Source organism: Mytilus galloprovincialis, chromosome 10 (genome assembly GCF_965363235.1).
Source record: "Mytilus galloprovincialis chromosome 10, xbMytGall1.hap1.1, whole genome shotgun sequence".
In the NCBI taxonomy this organism is placed as follows: Eukaryota; Metazoa; Mollusca; class Bivalvia; order Mytilida; family Mytilidae; genus Mytilus; species Mytilus galloprovincialis.
In genome coordinates, this window is record NC_134847.1 from 68,471,579 (window position 1) to 68,478,204 (window position 6,626).

Below are 6,626 nucleotides of genomic sequence, written 5' to 3' on the forward strand. Positions count from 1 at the left end.
GCGGAAAATTCAAAACGAAAAGACCCTAATCAAATGGCAAAATCAAAAGCATTATTATTTTAAGCTCAAACACATAAAACGAATGGATAACAACTGTCATATTCATGACTTGGTACAGGCATTTTCTTATCTATATAGAAAATGGTGAATTGAACCTGGTTTTACAGCTAGATAAACCTCTCACTTGTATAACAGTCGCATCAAATTCCATTATATTGACAACGATGCGTGAACAAAACAAACAGACATGATAGTTAAAATTGCAAAAATACAGCAGTCAATATCGTGGTATAATATTAATCATTAAACAAAACCATACAAATATGTAACAAAGAAGCACAAAATGGCATATAGACCAAGTGATGTAACAGGTATTGTGTAAAATAATTTGTTTATATTTTACAGAAATTTTAAACTAAATTATATAAAAGATAAAAAATAAATGAAGTCTGTTTAATGTTTTAATGGGAATAAAAGAGATTTTAAGTTTAATCAGGTATAAACTAAGGCAACAGTAGTATACCACTGTTCAAAAGTCATAAATAGATTTAGAAAAAAACATTCTGGGTAAAAACTTAAACCGACGGAAAAACAACAATTATAAGAGAAAAAAGACGAAACAACAGGACATTGAAGTGCAACAAACACAAAGGACAATGCAACACATAGAGAAACGCACTATTAGATAACAACTGCAATATTCTTGAATTGGTACTTGACATTTTAAGAACAAAACAATTTTATGGCTAACCAAACCTCGTACTTTATGGCAATGTTAAAAAATCCCGCTACAATTGCAACATTACACGACGGGAATACAGTACAAATAAATGCCAGAACATTTAAGACAGAGAAATACATAAAGCAATAATATAAAAGTACATTTCGAAATGCTAACCTCAGAATAACAGTACACAACCAGATGCTCCACAAGACGCCGCTTTATACGACCGCAGAGGTCGAACCCTGATCCGTTGGGGCTAGTATGGACACCACATGCCAGCTTGATACAGCTCTGAATTTGGAATGTGATTAAATAGTTGACACAGCATAGGTTTCTGACACAGAATGAATGTGGTCTAATGAACTTATTTTTTTATTTTTTTTTTTGGCTTTTGAGCAATTCACTATGCTGTTGAATATAAATCCTCTCAAAAAAAGAAATATTTGAAGAAATTTCTTTTTCTTTTCTGAAATCTGAAATGACAATTGAACCCCCCCCCCCCCTCCCCGCAAAAAAAAAATTCACCTCCCCTTTTCCCTTATTCCAATAATGATCTCAATTCAAATTTCTAATGCAGTTTCAACAATAACTACTCATTTAAATACATCATAAAATATCAAAATATAAAATGTCATACAGTCATGGTTAAAATTAATAATAATTAATAGTAACTTCTAAAAAAATAAATGGGGAATGTGTCCAAAGGGACACAGATGATGCCTCCGCTAGCATATAACGTTATGAAGGGACATAACTCAAGAACTGTAAAAGTGAAGCTGCCAAACAAATGAACTTAAAATGAGTTTAGAGGTAATACGCTTTATATACACATTTCATTAAATTTTTTGAGACAAACTTAAGTTAAGAAAACAGAAACTAAAAAAAATCTACAATTTTTCCATTTGTAAAGGGCCATAACCCTCGAATGGTAATCAAAGTGCTTCTAATCACTGAACGGTAAAGACTGTTTTAATTTATCAGTTGGTAGTAAAGTGAATATTGCCTTGTATATTGTATATAGCATTGATTTAAGATGACTCAACTACTATTCTGGACAAAGAAAGATAACTTTAATTTTCAAAGATTTCATAAAGCGATTCAACAATCATTCTAGACAAAGAAGGATAACTCCAATTGATTGTCTTGAAACTTCAAAAAAGCTTGTTTTGGCCCATTTTTGGCCCTTTATTCCTAGACTGTTTCCCCCATAACCCAAAAAATATATCCAAACCTTCTACTTATGGTGTTAAACATTGTGGTACAATTTCAGAACAATTGAAATACTTATACACAACTTTTTGTACTGACACTAGATAAATGCTTGTTTTTGACCCCTTTGGGCCCCTTATTCCTAAACCTTAGGGACCATAACCCCAAAATCAATCCCAAGCTTCCTTTTGTGGTTATAAAATTTTATGTGTTAAAATTTTATTGATTTCTATTTACTTATACTAAAGCTATTATCCGGAAACCATCCGTCTTCGGACGACGCTGACGACGACGACGACGTGATACCAATATACGACCGCAAAAAATTTTGCGGTCGTATATAAAAACAGGTTAATAGATTTAATAACTAGGTGTTTCTCACGAATGTATCAACACCACAAAAAGTAATCAAACATCCAAATATAAGTCCCAAGTCAGGAGTCTGCAGTTCAGTTTGTGTCGTTGGTTCATGTCGGGCTCTTATAGCCGACTATACGGTATAGGGTTTTCTCATTGTTAAAAGCCGTACGGCTGCCTATAATTGCTTACAATCACTTTTTTAACTTAAGTTGTAAGTTGTCTCTTTGGCAATATTACCACATCACTTTATTTTTATAATAATATTCAGTTTCTGATTTTGATTTACTGATTAAGATGACCTGAGATCAACCATGATTTTTGTTGGTGTTCGAGTTTCTCAATCTTTAGTTGTAGTATTTTGTAGATTTTTTTGGTCATTCCACCTTTCCGTGTGGAAAGACCTATTGATTTTGTTCTGATTATTTTTTTTTCTTCCGCCTAATTTTTTTCTTGCGGTGTAAAAATGTTTCAAAAGATGTCGCTTAGTTTTTTTGTATATGATATCATACAGTCTATAGGCTTTTGAAACTCACCCTGTTTAACCGAACAATTTTCTTTGTAAGAGTTATCTCCCCAAACACTGTTTTTCTTGTTATCAGATCTCCTTCGCAACCATAAAAGAAAGCGACAAATTTATTTTTCCAAATTGCTCGTTATATCCTCAGGATGTTACGTTTTATTTTGACCGAAGCTTTACGAAGACTCCATATAAGAGTTATTTCCCCTTTTATATTGAAATAAATGAAATAAATTTGTAACTGGAAAACCATAAGTGATAGAGGCCTAGGGTCTTTTAATTTGAGGTCCTTGGTTCAAAAAAATTAAAATGAGGTCAAGGTCAAAGGTCAAGGTCATGTTCAAAATTTTAATTTTGGCTGGTGGAAAGACCATCAATGGTTCTCTGAACAATTGGTTTTTAATTGTCTTTTTTTTTCTTCTAGATCTTATATAAATTTGAACCATGGTCTTGTCTGTTTTTCTAAAATTATGATTTTGTATTTAACCATCGATAACTGGCTACTTTTTAATTTATATTCTAAACAAATAATAAATCTGGATAAAAACGCATACACTAGGTCAAAAATGTATTTTATAATTAGTTGTTTACATGTGGTTCATAGTAATTTTTGTTTAATTTTCAAAAAAATTGACGATCTTTCCAATAAAGCGTTAAAATAAAGAGGGGAAAATTAGACATAATTATGAACAAATCTAAACAATTTATGGTTTGTTTCCAAGAGTTATAATGCAAATTAATAAAGTCAAAAGTTCGTTGGATGCAGAATATATGGTAATGCGCATGAACAGATTACTTGTAAATATAAGAAATTAATATTCATTAAACTTGTGAAACATGTAGATTTTAACTATAAGAAAGATATCATCTGCATAATCTTTAAATTTAGCCACCTTCTTCGGGGTTTTAGGCACTTTGCTTGAATACATTAATTTGAATTGCAAGTAAAGATTTTAATAGCTGATTGAACTGAGCCACAACATCTTTTATAAAAAAAATGGATTTTTTGTAAACATCTTTCCATCCTGAATGCATATAATACAAAACTTGCACCTTAGCAAACGGTAAAAATAAAAATCTTATATAATCCGAATTTATATGAATATAAAATCACACAGTTGATAAACAGATAAGGATTATAATCAACAAACATATGATATCGAATCGTATGTGTGAAGGGAACCAATGAATAACACAAAAGAAGAAAAGAATAAAGAATAATTTATTCAAATTAAAGGATCCATTAAAAAGTAATTTATTACAATTATTTACATAATTGAAAACACAAATTATTTAACATATATAATAGCCTTATGTAATGACTTTATACAGTGGGATTTCCAGTGACACTAGAACAATAGAAAAGTCACTCTTCTTATGAAAGAGATAGAAAAGGTCTAAGAACAGGAGAGACAATTTACGCATAAAACCCGATATGCATAGGGATGAATATCTCTTAAAACACAAAACCATTATATAACTTTTATACAACCACTATAAATAAAGTATATGTTAAAGCTAAATGTGTTAATATATGATTTTTTAATTGCCAAACATGCTGTTAATTGAACAACCTATTGTTCAACATAGGGGGGTGTAAAAAACTGCCAGATTTGACTGCATATTTTTCTTTTTTTTTGAAAAAAAATATATATCAAACCTTAATAATGTAGCTTTCTGGGTATCCAATTTTTAACGTGTTCCGAAATGTAGTTTCGTCACAAGAATTTTTCAAAGTTGTATCATTTTGTCTATATGAATGTCGTATGATCGAGCACACCGACAAGTATATCGTTGGGACAACTCGATATAATGTAATCAATATACGTGAAAGATTACCTAATGTGAAGTTTATCAAAATCATCATAACATAATTGATCAACACATTATGTTTGAACAACATGAGTCCTACAATATAAGATTTAAAGGTGCATATCATTTTCATTCAACGTTTTTATTGGATTTTTTTTTTTACTACAATGTAACCTCGAGGTTCAACGTTGATAGTAAAAAAAAATCACAGAAATTTTTTGAATGATATTGTAAATGATATGAACCTTCGAATTCTTATAACATCGGAATGGAAAATATGTAATCCGAATTAACCATGCACGTGTGCTACAGAAGATTATGAACTTTTATGATGTACAGGGGGTAAGGGTTTTTCTTAAACAATATTATGATCCCAAATTTGATGAATTTTGTTGGCAATACTTTAATATACACACAACATATAGCAAAGTATATATAAAATCTCAATGTATTATAATTAGGAAAAATGTTTGACTCGGTAAAAAAAATCTTCCCCCTCCCCCCGTATTGCATGTAATGGTTTAAACCTAAAGGATTCGCACTAACTGCCTAAAAGGGGTCCGCTCCAGTCTTGTATCAGTGATTTTGTTTATCATAAACAAAATATTGTCTCACACTGAAAGGGTCAGCCGGGCAACATGCACATCCCGGATTGTCAAAACAACTAAGATTTACAAAAACGATTACAAACAAAAACCATCAGTTGGACAATCTTACTGGAATCTGATTATCTCTACTGATAAATAATGCAACACTAATGACACATTTAAGTTTTGGAATGATTTTATTCACAAAGAATGTTTCTCATTGGTACACATTTCTATGCTCTTGTCTTTTCAGAGTTTATATTGGAAATTAAAAATTGCTGCATGAAAGACACTAGCTCCACATTCCTATGCATATGATTTTATATGTACGAGAATCATTCCATAAAATATCCGTTTGATATCCTTTCAATGCATAACACTGTCTAGTGGTTTTTCTGCCACAATTACAAGGAAAACCTGGCTAAACTTGTGCTAAATCAAACACTTGAATCTTAAATCGCTATTGATGTTAAGCAATTATTTAAAGGGCCATCCGGAACTGTTGGGTTTTATGACAGTCTTCCTTCCATACACACCATCGCTGCAAAATAATTTGAACATTCAATTAGATGATTATAATATTATTTGGCAATCCAAAGAGAACCTGAAAACATCAGACCACAATAAACAAAGACCCCAAAAAAAGCCAATTTTACTTTACAATGAAATTGAAAAAGTAGTTAGTTACATGTCAAATCATCTTTTGGCTGTCGACAAAAAATAAATAAAATCTAAATTTCGTAGCATTTTACCACCCCCCCCCCCCCTTTTTTTAACTGAATTTGTTCAAGGTATGGTGGTTTTACCCCTTTCCAGATTTCAGTATGTCATGTTGTATATCTTTTATAAATTAGATGAATTTCTAGCAAGTTTCTACGATATTCTTTATCATTGACAAAATACTATGCATCTGAATTAAATTGTTTACTATTTGAAAAAGCGCGCCTTCTTTTACTTTAATTTACTTCCCTTTATTTCATATAGCAACAAATATTAAAAACTGCCACATTTGACTGCATATCAATTTTTTTTCCCAAAACAAATATATGTCAAGCAGCATAATTAACTTTACAAATTGGGAGAAAATCAAGATGTTCCGACTATAGGTTAGTATTAAAAAAAAATAATGAAAGGTTGGCATGATTCCAGGTTTGAACCCTGACGACACTTAAAATCGAAAATTCACTTATTTACCTATCATATGAAGATACGATGATGTGATAAACTTTACAATTAAAAATTTACCTGGTGTATTATCATATTCACATTACGTTGACACGTCTCAGTTCGTCTGTGTTAGCTCATTTCAAGCTCGTAAACAATGTACACCATTTCCGCTGTTCTTTACCGATTACCTCTAGTCAGAAGAGCCCACTGTTTACAGGGGCGATAATATTTTGTCACCGGTTCACGCACT

At 31.3% G+C, this 6,626-nt stretch overlaps 1 long non-coding RNA gene across 1 annotated transcript; it reads right to left on the reverse strand.

Moving 5' to 3' along the window:
* Positions 1-5,387: 5,387 nt before the first annotated feature.
* Positions 5,388-6,626, reverse strand: LOC143049306 (uncharacterized). Its single transcript, XR_012970172.1, has 2 exons — positions 6,455-6,626; positions 5,388-5,750 (listed from the first exon to the last, which is right to left on the reverse strand). It is a non-coding gene; the product is annotated as an uncharacterized LOC143049306 (long non-coding RNA).